Below are 13,624 nucleotides of genomic sequence, written 5' to 3' on the forward strand. Positions count from 1 at the left end.
TTCTGCTTCTAACACTCCTAGCGCTCGAAAAAACGTCCTGATAACTTTATACCTAGCTTGGGAATGGTGAATCATAGAAAAAGTGATGCCAACTTCAAATGTAAATTTCGAATATGTCAGAAAATGCACTCTCAAAACATAGTATCAACATTTGAGTGAATTTTAAATAAATTGTGCGTTCACACTGAAAACAACTGTATGGCACAGAAAAAGTTTTTAGTTTGTTAACTAATTTGGGGGAATGCTTCAAAATTATATTTCTGACTAGCTGGCCCGTCGAACTTTGTCTCGCCCGAATTTTTGTTTTTAATTTATGTTTTCGGACAGTGGAATTGTCAAGCGCCTAATGCTGTTAATGTATCTTTCCATTATTTTACGGATTACTTGACTGCGATGAATTCATCAAAAACCTGTTTTAATCCACCTAGTGGTGTAATGATACCTTTCTCATATATAATTTTGTGGTATTCTGTTCAAAATATTTCTCTTCGATTTTTGAAAGAATCCAAGGGGTTGTTTGTGCATTAATTAGTATAACATAGAGAATGAAACAGATCTGATCGGTTAGGCCATCCATTAGAAAACGAAGTGGGTTCACTATTATATGTACTTCCAACACCGGAACCCGAGAACCGGTATAATCAAAGTCGGTTCGTACGGCCACCAACTAACATGACATACAAAGTCTACTAGTTTGTATTCAAATTTTGAAAATTTTATACGATTTTGTGATCGTACTTGAAACGGCGATTTAAATTTTTGTTTTATCCAAAAATATGCACTAATTTTTGGTAGGACCTTAAGACCTTTCATTTGACCCTAAGATTGGGAATAACGGTTTTGAGTTCAGTTTCAAATTTTTTTACGGTTTTGTTTCGCCGGTGTGATGGTGTACAATATTGAACACACTTTACCCATAACTAGGATCCGGATGAAATTCAGAAATTCCGTATGGGACCGGAAGAACTTTCATTTGAATCTAAGTTTGTCGAAATCGTTCAAACCATCGCAGAAAAAAGTTAGTGAGATCCATTTAGGAATATATGACTATTTTTGATTTCGTATTGATTACCAAATATCTGCCCTCGGACCCATTTCCCAATACTCAAACTCGGCCAGAATGTAGTTCAAAGTATGCTGAATGAGAAAATCATATCGCCTAGTGAGCGTTTTTTAGTTTTGGAAAATAAATTTCGATCAAAGTTTTCAAGTTTTCCTTGATGAATTATTGCTTTTGTATTGATTACCAAATATCTGCCGTCGGACCCATTTCCCAATACTCAAACTCGGCCAGAATGTAGTTCAAAGTATGCTGAACGAGAAAATCATATCGCCCAGAGAGCGTTATTTAGTTTTGGAAAATAAATGCGGACCGTTTTCATGCTTACTATTAGTGTCATAATAACTAGCATGTGGAAAAAACGAGTGGGCAATTGATACCTATGGCGGACAATTGATTTGTTGGTTGTGAATAATTTAGGCTGAAAGTGATTTTTCCGAACAGTAATATTTTCTATTCAACACGCTTATTCGACATAGCACAATTCTATAACAAATCGATATATGATTCACATATTGCAGATTTAAACATATATGTACAAGCTTGCAATTGTAATTTTTTCCTACTTTCGAAATTGTCCAACGTATTGCTCATCCTTTTTTTCTGGTGGGGGAGTTCCCAGCTTTTTTATTTTGACGGTAGATGGCGCTTCGAAGAAGTTTTTGATTAATTTTTTGGTGAATACCTCCCCGAGCTGGTGGGGGAACTTCCAGCTTTTATTTTTCACGAGTAGGTGGCGCTGCGGTAGTTGTTTAGTACGTATTCTCCTGAAAAGGTTCTTGTCTCGGACTGGTGGCTCAGCCAGCGGGTGGGCCGTTTCACGGCGGTCTACACCAGTGGTATCGGTGCAGAAAAAGTGTAGCACTGGTGTAGTGCAATTGGTAAAAACGAACGGTTTAGGTGCAGCTTTCGCTACACCGGTGTAGTGCAATTTAAAAACGAAAACGACATTAAAGTTTCTACGGCACCATCCTTTGTGTATTCTGTCACTATTTATATCTCGTTCAAATTAAGAAAGGCAAAACAGTCTGCTGTAGAAAAATTACTACAAAAGAAAATTATTTCCAGGTATTTATCGCTCATTTTATAATTAATCATCTTTTCTTTATTTCAGGGAAACTGATATAACTGTGTAAACTGATATCGGTAGTAACATGTGATTAGGGCATATCGCACGATAGGCCCCTGCGAATGTTACAAAATATAATGATCATTTCTCGGTTCTACAACCACCATTTACACAATAATCGATATAATCTCGTAGATAGAAGCCCAATCTACGAAATTGTGCGCAATATACTTGAATTTCATGTTTAAAACTTGAGTAATGAGCATTATTTTTCGTAACATTCAAAAGGGCATATCGCACGATATGCCCTAATCACATGTTAGTACCGAAATGTAGTCTTCATTGAATCTTGCTGGTTTTCGAATATCCCTTCGAGGGAATCCTGATCGCGTTCGATTACAATCATCCAACTGCTTTGGAACAGAATCTATATCGTTATCTTCACCTGAATCCAGTGTGTCTGATGCCTCACATAAGGATGGACATGGGACTTTTCTCAAATCGTTGATGCTTCTTGCATACTGTACACCATTTCCACTTATAATTACCATCTTCGGCCCGTCTTGAGCAACGACTGTATAGCGCTCCGAGGAGAATGTAGGATCTGTTTTCTACTTCTTCTGTTGCCTTACAAAGACAACGTCTCTTATGCGAATGTCTGAAGGCTTAGCTTGTCGTACACGGTCTGCATGTTTCTTACTATATAGCTTTTCTTCTAAGTCTTTTTCGCGAATATCTATTCTATCTAGTTTTCTACTACTCTCGTTCCAGAGACTTGGGAAAGTTCCTCGAAACTTCCAACCAGCAAGCAATTCAAAAGGTGTTATGTTTAATCTAGAATGTGGAATCAATGTATTATGATTGTGTACTAACAATTCCAGCTCTTTCCTCCAATTTTTGCCATAGATTTTTGCTGCAGACAGTGTTTTAATTATAGCCTGATTTTGTCGTTCAACTAATCCCCTCCCGTGGTTGATGGGCTTGACGGTATTGCAAACATCATCAGATACGATTAATTATTGTTACAATCTATATATATAAAAATGCAGAGATCATTCTTCGTAATCGCATCACGTAAGAACGGATGGACGGATTGAGGTGCTTTTTTTTGTTTGATCAGTTTTTACCCCCACCGGGTTCGTACATCAAAAAAATTAGGAAAACTTACCGGAAAAGTGGGAAAAACCAATAAAGTTATTTTGTATGGACAATGGAATTTTCCACTGAAAAAGTCGCCAATGATTGCTAGATCTACAATTGATGTTTGGCGCGCAAGGAGATGCTCAGTATTTCGCCGTTGAAGAAAAGAATACTAGATCTTTGTAAAATCGTTTGGCGCGCAACGAGTAGATTTGGGTGGAGATTTTACATGCATGATTGATTCGTCATTTGGAAACACGTGCTTAATAGGGTATCAAAATCATTACTTGCCAAATGACTGTTTTAGCTATACCTTAAACAGAAACACAAGTTCTAATGTCATTTACCAGTAGATGTAGTTAGATGAATTATGCTGGCCATCGTGGGCGTGAGTTGAACAAATCAAATAATGTAACGATTTTTTTTACGTATCAATGATAGGATTCTGCTGTTGAAATAATGAGTTCAGATGAAAATATTTTCCTTGCATTTAGCATGCTGACGTTTGTTCAGCCGATTCGAGTGAGTTTTCAAGAGTGGTTTACTTCAAAACGAATGGTATTCATGACATTTGTAAGCTGCTTAAACCAAATCATTTCATTTTCCCAACTTTGGATTATTTGACGAATTACCATATGCGAATCGTGAATATCATATCTGAAGGAGAAATCGTGGCATGTAAGAACCATTAGTTGTGAGATCTGCTGTTTTATACATTGGCTTTAACGATAAGAAGAATACTGGTATAATCACTCCTCATGTTCACTCTGCTAGAACAGAATATTGATTCTCAGGACTGAATACTAAGCAAACCGATGTGGTGGCTCGACAAATGAGAGGCCTTTTGATACAATTCTTGAACGAATATAGCGTTCGTGTCAAAGTTAATGGACACAATATTTAATAAAAGGGTAATTTGAACTTTCGAATGTCCAAGTATTTTTCATTTTATCGCTAATTCGTTAATCGAAAATTGATCCTGTCATTATCCTGCTACGAACATTCATCAAACACGACTAAGTAATATCACTAGCGGTGAAGTAGGTTATGGACAACCGTTCAAAATTTCGATAATCCCTAAGGATTTGCTATTAAATTTTAAACGTCTTCAGTACATGCTTATCTTGGTCATCTCTTTTTCATCCATCTGTTAATTTATTTACTTGTTTATTTAGAAGCAAGGGAAAAGCCTACTGGAGCTGAGATTTTGGTTCTCCTTCTCCAGCAGGCATAAAACCTTCTCATCTTTTGTATCAACAAATAACATTTGACCAAATGATACATAACGAATCTTAAATTACCCTTATTTAAACTACAAAGCTAACTAACCACTATTCATATTGACTAATTATCCTAATAAAACTAGCGGGAAAATATTTGGAGAAAACGGATTTTAATGGCGTTACGAGATAAATTGAAATTAAATCCATCAGAACAAGTATTGAATACGCGACATATACTCGAAAACGGTTCAATGAACCCATAGTTAGTTCTAGCACGAGGAATTCTGAGAAAGGGATTAAACCGCAAATTACGCCGAAGAATGTCAAAACTTAGCTGTTGTAGGTCCGCGACGAAAACAGCTTTTTGTGTATCACGGCGGACAGATAGCAAATCGAAGTGTATGTCTACAACGATTTTCGTAGCTTGGAAGATTAAATGGATCTCTCCAGGGCAGGCGACGCAAAGCAAAACGAATGAACTTGCACTGAACAGTTTCAATGCGTAGCTTATCTGTTTGATAATATGGTGCCCAAACAACAACAGCATACTCGCGAACTAGAGCGCAATATAACGATTTCAGGCAGTATATGTTATTGAAATTTGTTGAGATGCGAAAGATGAATCCTAGCATCTTTAATGCTTTAGAGAGGGTATATTCTATGTGATTTTTGAAACTAAGTTTTGAATCCAATAACACTCCTAGATCCTTAATTGATGTCTCCCGTTTTAGTACAGCTTGCGAAATAGTGTAATCATACATGATCGTGGTTCGTTTACGAGAGAAGGAGATTACGAAGCATTTGAAGGCGTTGATAACCATTCTGTTGACGTTGCACCAGTTAGAAAATACATCCAACTGTAACTGCAAGAAATTTGAGTCTTTCAGATCTTTGATAAGATGAAACAGCTTGAAATCGTCGACGAATGATAGCTTCATATATTGCAATGCGAAATTCAGATCATTTAGATATAGCAAAAATATGAATGGTCCTAGATGGATTCCCTGAGGAACGCCAGAGCTCACGATGAATGATGGAGTAACGCAGTCGCTAAATTTCACGGTCGTACTACGACCAGTCAGATATGATTCAATCCAATCCATCATCCCACATGTCAAATCTTTAGTTTGAGAGAGATCTACAATCTCTGTTTAATACACTGACTCGAAGGATGAGATGGCAAACGGTGTATTTGTTTAGTTTTTGCGTAACAAAAGCATTGAACATATCCACAATAATTCTTGATGATATTTCTTCTTCGGGACGAAGTTATTGTGTTGGATATGAATTTGTCGTAATTCTTTTATTGTAAGCCAAGTAATCAGTAAAATAATGGAAAGAAACATTAACGTTTGGCAACTCTGCTGTTCGAAAACACAAATTGAAAAAAATAATTTCAGGCGAGACGAAGTTCGACGGGTCAGCTAGTTTAATATAAATATGTGTTATAAGTTTTAGTTTAATTATTGAGTTTATTGAGTGAGGCATGAAACGATTTGAATAAGATGTTGATTGCAATACGCTCCAACATCCGGGGTTGGAGAGTCCGGTAGGGCTTAACTGAGTTCTTTTTTATGTTTCATTTTCATACTACCGGCCCTTATTACCGGTGTGAAGTGGAAATTAAGCGAAATGAACGTACCCCAGTCAGGTTTCACACGATAACGGAATAGTTGAATGGTGAATTAAGTTCATCTTTGACGTTTATTCTGTGAGGTTGTGTTGTGCTCGTGTGGGATCTGATGGATGAGGTGATATGTGAGTGAAGTATAAGTGAAGTGGAATGCAAGAACGGTAATAAAGGCCACCGTTTCAGCTCAGGACTAACGATCGACCAATAAAAGAGATAGAAAATGGGTGACGGCACCCCCATTCATCTCAAATCCATTAGTCATTTCTTATATGAAAACCATTGATTAGAGCGAGATATGTTGTGTCTGTTCGATAGATTGACTTCGTGAGATGAGGTTAGGAGTATTTCGCGTAGCTATAACAGCGATATCGTACATTATCTGAACTACTTTTATGTGGTATTGCTTATAAGAGATGAAGCAAAGATTTTGTATTTGATTTCATCACAATTCATTTATTGAAAGTCGAGTAATCGGTAGAATAATATGGTGACTCTATTAATGAAATGACTATTGGCACAATGAATTTAGTTAAAATCTATTAGAATAGAAATAGTAAATCAATGTTACAATATTTGTGTGTATGTATGTATAAATGTGTGTACGTCAGTATGCCTTGGTGCCTGTATATATTTATACATGTATGTATGTATGCGTTGTATCAAACCGTATATGGTGATACATTTCGATTGTGAGTGAATAAGATTGCATTACGCTCCAACATCCGGGGTTGGAGAGACCGGTAGGGCTTAACTGAGCTCTTTTTATGTTTTATTTTCATACTACCGGTCCCTATTACTAGTGTGAAGTGGAAGTTAAGTGGGGTGAACGTATCCCAATTGGGTTTCACAAGATGACAACAGGTGAACGGTGAATCGAGTCCATATTTGGCGTTTATTGTTGGTTTGTGTACAATGGATTACTGTGGAATGAGATAGAATATTGTAGAATAGGACGAAATAATAATGAATCAACCAATGGACTGATATGTATTCACCTGTACATTCATTAAACATGGTCGATATGTTTAGCATACGACAATACTACCTATGGCTCTATTAAAATGTGCTCTAGGAAAGAGAATAAAGCACTTCCTTCTTGAAAATCATCGAGTGCAGTTGTATATAGTTGATCATCCGAATCCTGAAAATTAAAAAAGAAAATTAAATTAATAGACATAAAAAGTGGCGACGAGGAGAATTTTTTTTTTTTTGATAAAGTGAGATCTTGAGCGCGATAACGTTGGTGGTAAAAATTTGGAGTGATTTTTACGGAGCGAGCGGCTAGGGTCGACGAATTAAATTATAAGACGACAACGTGTCCCGTGGAAGGGCAGCCATTGAGCTTTTATTCTTGGATGAAGCAGCGGACAAGTGAAACATTTCCTGTGGAAGCAGTTTTCGGTTGCTGAAAGGCGAAACTATTGTGTTGGCTTTGGAAGGTGTCCAATCAACGGTAGCGGTGGGACGGACATCACACGTTTCAGAGCAGAGTGGAAATTAGATACGGCTGGAGTTTTCAGCGGCCATCGTGATTTGTCGTTGGGTTAGCATCTTCGTATTCGGTAAGCCGATCGTAAGACCTTATATAAAAAAAAGCAAGCTTAAAAATATCGTGATTTAATTATAATTTACTGCACTGTGTGAAATACATTCCTTATTTTTTCTCTTTTTATCAATTACAAAAGTTGGGACAAAAGGAATAGGTTCTGTTTGAAACAACAATAAGGACAAAAGATTGTGCAAGCTGGAACAATACATTATTGTTATTTTTTTATTTGACAAGACATTTATTTGTTCTTTTTAATAAGAGTGTTCTTTTCTTCCTTAACTTAGGTAGAATATTAATAAAGGTCCCGTTTCGGACAGTGGTTGAGGAAGATAACAAAAATTTCACACGGAAGAGTTGTGTTAAAAGATTTTTTTCGGTAAAATTGCTGACAAAGGTCGGACATAGTATCTGGTAAGTCATTTATGATTATTTTATGCAAAGTGAAGCCGATTGGCATTTACCTTTGAGGCAAATCAAGTTACTGAACCGATGCAAAAATCTCATTTCATGAATTTGTGCGGACCATTTGTTTACTCTCAGCTAAAATTATTTTACACAAAATCATTGGTAAATTAAAACAAAAGCTAGATAAGACTGAGCCAGACCTGGTTCAACGCTTTCGGTTCAGTAACAGGGTTCAGCAACCTGACGAATTAGCCGAGGTTTTCGTACAGGCAATAAAATTGCAGGCAGAATTCTGCGGGTTCGGCGAGTTCAAAGACGTAGCTATTCAAGATAGAGTTCTTGCTGGGTTGCGGGACGAGAACTTAAAACAGTTGTTACTGAACGAAGAAAAGTTGACTGTAGAATCTATGGACAGATTCATAACTACGTTGTGTATGGCGAAAGATAATGCGCGCACCTTAAAAGTAAATTCGTATTTTCCTAATTTTGGGACAGTCTCTGCTGATAGTGCATATGGCCCGCCTGAAAATATAAATTTTATTAAACGACCAGTTCATGAGCGTTTGGGTGACAAAGGTTACAAACACAAACAGAACAGAGAAATGCAATATGGTAGACCCAACACAAATAGTTACAACAAAAACACACATCAAACATTTAGATACAATAATAAATACAGTCAAAACAACAATAATAACAGATTCAAACCTCACGATTATAACAGAAACAATCGATACAATGACACTCATTTTGATAACAAATTCAAACGAAATTACTCCGACATGATTTGCGATCATTGTGGGTTAAGGGGTCATATTAAGAGAAAATGCTTTAAGCTAAAAAATTTAAAAAGAGACGCTGTAAGGTTTATAGATACAGTAAAACCTGGAACTAGTGCAGAGAAAGGCCTGACTTCTCTTATGAACCGGATGACGACAGATAACAGGATGGACACGGACAGTGAGGAGGAATGGAATGAGTGGAACTCAGGTGATGCACAGTGCATGCATGTTAAGTCTTTTGATAAAATAAGTAAACCATGTATAATAAATGTGTCGATTGACAATATTATGACCCGAATGGAAGTGGACTGTGGGTTAACGGTAACTGTTATGGGTGTTAATCAATTTAAGAGTCTTTTTGATAAATCCTTAAGGAAATGTGACAAACAACTGTTAGTTGTAAATGGTTCTAAACTTGAGATTGAAGGGGAGACAAATGTCTTGGTCGCACTAAATGGTGTTGAAAATATTTTAAAACTATTGATTCTAAATACGAATCATAAATCCATGCCTTTATTTGGAAGGAATTGGATGGATATATTTTTTCCAAGATGGAGAGAAACTTTTTCAAGTAAAAATATTTTGTATGAAAATGTAAACAACACAACTATGCCAAAGGGTGAACAGTTTATTGATGAAATCAAATCTAAATTTTTGGAAGTATTTAAAAAAGATTTTTCGACACCCATCAAGGGATTTGAAGCAGATTTAATTATAAAACGGGAAATCCCAATTTTTAAAAAAGCTTTCGACGTACCCTTCAGACTAAGGGAAAAAGTTTTATTATATTTGGATAAGTTAGAAAAAGAGAATGTGATAACGCCGGTAAAGACCAGCGAATGGGCATCACCTGTGATAGTAGTTATAAAGAAAGATGACCAAATTAGACTAGTAATTGATTGCAAAGTTTCGGTAAACAAAGTTTTAATACCGAATACTTATCCCTTGCCTTCTGCTAATGATTTATTTGCTAAATTGGCAAATTGCAAGGTTTTTTGTTCACTTGACTTGCAAGGCGCATATACACAGCTAGCCTTGACAGAACGATCTAAGAAATTCATGGTGATAAATACTATTAAAGGTTTGTTTACTTACAACCGGTTACCACAGGGTGCTTCTTCTAGCGCCTCAATATTTCAACAAGTTATGGATCAAATACTGAATGGTATTACTGGAGTATATTGCTATCTAGACGACGTACTGATTGCGGGTGAAAACCTGAACGATTGTCGTAATAAACTGTATTTAGTTTTGGATAGGTTGCGAAGGCAAATATAAAAGTAAATCTAGAAAAATGCAAATTCTTTGTTTCTCAATTAAATTATTTAGGACACATAATAAGTGAAAAAGGGTTACTACCTAGTCCAGAAAAAATATCTACTATTCAAAGAGCAAAAGTGCCAAAGAATGAGAATGAGTTGAAATCCTTTTTAGGATTAATCAACTATTATAATAAGTTTGTTTCTCATATGTCTTCCAAATTGTTTTATTTTTACAATTTGTTGAGAAAAGATTTAAAATTCGTTTGGGATAAAAATTGCGAAAAAGCATTCCAAGATAGTAAGCAATCTTTGATATCAGCGAACATACTAGAGTTTTATGATCCCAGGAAAGAAATTGTGGTCGTGACCGATGCCTCAGGCTATGGTCTGGGTGGTGTTATTGCACATGTGATAGATGGCTGAGAAAAGCCAATTTACTTTACTTCTTTTACGTTAAATGACGCGCAAAAGCGATATCCAATTCTTCATTTAGAAGCCTTGGCTTTAGTTTGTACAATTAAAAAGTTTCACAAATACCTTTATGGGCAAAAGTTCATCGCTTATACTGATCACAAGCCATTGATAGGGATATTCGGCAAAGAAGGCAAAAATTCAATATTTGTAACAAGACTTCAACGATATATTCTAGAATTATCAATTTATGACTTCGAAATCCAGTACAGGCCTTCTGCAAAAATGTGTAATGCGGATTTCTGTTCGCGATTCCCATTAGAGCAGTCGGTTCCCGTAGAATTAGATCAAAATTTTATAAGATGCATAAATTTTAGCAACGATTTCCCATTTGACTTTGTTATTATTGCCAAAGAGTCAAATGACGACATTTTCTTAAAACAGATTATGACTTTTATGCCTGATGGTTGGCCGAAAAAGTTGGACTAACGCTTTTTAGACGTTTATGCCAATCAGAATGATTTGGAGATAATTGACGGATGCGTATTGTATCAAAACAGAGTGGTGATTCCACATAAAATGAAAAGCGGGATACTTAAACTTTTGCATGCCAATCAACCGGGAATGGTTAAAATGAAACAGTTGGCAAGAAAACAAGTGTACTGGTTTGGGATAAACAAAGATATTGAAAATTATGTTACAACATGCGAAGTTTGTAGTAGCATGGTAGTAGTGCCAAAGACAAAGGTTTTGTCTCATTGGACACCTACTACAAGACCTTTTAGTCGAATTCATATCGATTTTTTTCATTTTTCTCACCATACTTTTCTATTGATTGTTGATTCATTCTCAAAGTGGCTGGAGGTAGAATGGATGAAAAAAGGCACGGATTGTGCGAAGGTGGTGAAGAAATTGGTAGCGTATTTTGCGAGATTTGGATTACCAGATGTTTTAGTATCTGACGGCGGTCCTCCATTCAATTCATACTCATTTACAAACTTTTTAGAGAGGCAAGGAGTTAAGGTGTTGAAAAGTCCACCATATAACCCTTCAAGCAACGGCCAAGCCTAAAGACTTGTAAGAACAACGAAAGAAGTATTAAAAAAGTTTTTATTAGAGCCGGATTTGGCTAATGTTGATATGGAGAACCAGATTAATTTATTTTTAATGAACTATAGAAATAATATAGTGACTAGTAGCGGGCAATTCCACTCTGAAAAAGTTTTTAGTTATAAACCAAAGACGATGCTTGATTTGTTGAATCCTAAATGTCATTATAAAAATTATTTAAATTTGCCACAGTCCCCTGATGATGATGAAATAAATGATTTTCCTAAAATCAACAAGAGGTCAAATGACAGCTTGGATGATCTGATGGAAGGGGATACTGTTTGGTACAAAAATCATCATCATTATATACCTAATAGATGGGTAAAGGCAACTTTACTAAAACAATTCTCGTTAAATACATTCCAGATCTTGCTTGGAATCGTGGCCATAATGGCACACCGAAAACAAATTAGGTGCTATAAGGATCGAGACCCGGAGCCAAGACCAAACATGATGATGGGTCCAAGTTCGGAAGCTGATAGATTCGGAATATTAGAGCGAGAGGAGTCATTATATGGAGCTGGAAGCGGCTCAGAAGAAAACCTGTTCCGGGGATTCTCGGAGCATGATCTGGCGAAGGTCGGACGGAAAAGAAAAGCTTCAACGGCGAACTTGCCGGGAGGCTGTCTTCGACGCTCAAAGCGTCTTCGGAAGCAAACAGAGAATCCAGATTTTTATTATGATCGTTAATTGAGTCAAAATCATTTCGGATAGAGTCCGTTCAGAACTTTAAGTAATTGAATTTCAAAATTTTATATTTGTTTAAACTTGATTAGTTACATTTAGGATATATTAATCCTTTCAAAACTGAATATATTTAAAAAATAATTGTTATTTTTCTATTGCTTTCTGTAAATAAGTTCAAATACACTTTGTAAATATTATTATTAAGAAAACTCTTTAAAAAGGGAAGAATTGATATGTATTCACCTGTACATTCATTAAACATGGTCGATATGTTTAGCATACGACAATACTACCTACGGCTCTATTAAAATGTGCTCTAGGAAAGAGAATAAAGCACTTCCTTCTTGAAAATCATCGAGTGCAGTTGTATATAGTTGATCATCCGAATCCTGATAATTAAAAAAGAAAATTAAATTAATAGACATAAAATGGACAAACCACTGATAGCTGTCAAACGATGTTCATCCAGTTTGTGTTGTGAGGATGTATCGTTTGGGACCTGATGGGTGAGATGATGTGGGAGTGAAGTGTAAGAGTGGGTGCATGCAGGAATGGTAATAGAGGCCACCGTTTCAGCTCAGGACTAACGATCGACCATTGGAAGAGATAGAAATTGGGTAACGGTACCTCCATTCATCTCAAATCCATTAGTCATTTCATATACGAGAACCGTTGGTTATAGTGAGATCTGTTATCTCTGTTTGATGGATTAATTTCAGAAGTAACATGAATTTTTGAGCATTTTGCTTCGCTAAAACAGCAGTATTGAACCACTTCCGAACTACTGCTATGCGTTGTTGCTTCTTAGAGACGAGGCAAAGACTTTGTATTTATCACAATTCATTTATTAAAAGTCGAGTGATCGCTAAAATAACATGGTGACTCTACTAATGAGATGACTATTGGCACACTAGTTTTAGTTAGGATCTATCAGAGTAGAAATAGTAACTCAATGTTGTTATGCTTGCGTGTGGAATACATGTGGGTATGTATGCATGTGTGTATGTATGTGTTTTTGTGTGTATATACAATATACATTTTACCGTGCCTTTGAGTGCGTTGTATCAAATTGGTAGTGATGCATTTCGATTGTGGGTCAGTGTACACCAGATGCTCAAAAGTGCATGAGCGGATGGTGATACTGTCAAGGATCAACCGAAGACAACTAAATGTGAACATGCTGTAGCAATACTTATGGGACCCAAGTGTCAATATAATTTAAATAAAAATGCATGTTCTCAGTTTTTTTCCGTCAAACCATCATGGCCGGCCGTACAAAGATGTCATTAAAAA

At 36.2% G+C, this 13,624-nt stretch overlaps 1 long non-coding RNA gene across 2 annotated transcripts; it reads left to right on the top strand.

Annotated features, from left to right (window-relative positions):
* The first annotated feature begins 1,792 nt into the window (after positions 1-1,792).
* On the top strand, positions 1,793-12,662 carry LOC131431403 (uncharacterized). 2 transcript variants are annotated; one of them, XR_009229670.1, is made up of 3 exons: positions 1,793-2,128; positions 7,959-8,085; positions 12,011-12,662. It is a non-coding gene; the product is annotated as an uncharacterized LOC131431403 (long non-coding RNA). The 2 variants fall into 2 exon arrangements; XR_009229671.1 differs by lacking the exon at positions 1,793-2,128 and adding an exon at positions 2,366-7,687.
* Positions 12,663-13,624: the final 962 nt, after the last annotated feature.

This window comes from Malaya genurostris, chromosome 2, assembly GCF_030247185.1.
Source record: "Malaya genurostris strain Urasoe2022 chromosome 2, Malgen_1.1, whole genome shotgun sequence".
In the NCBI taxonomy this organism is placed as follows: Eukaryota; Metazoa; Arthropoda; class Insecta; order Diptera; family Culicidae; genus Malaya; species Malaya genurostris.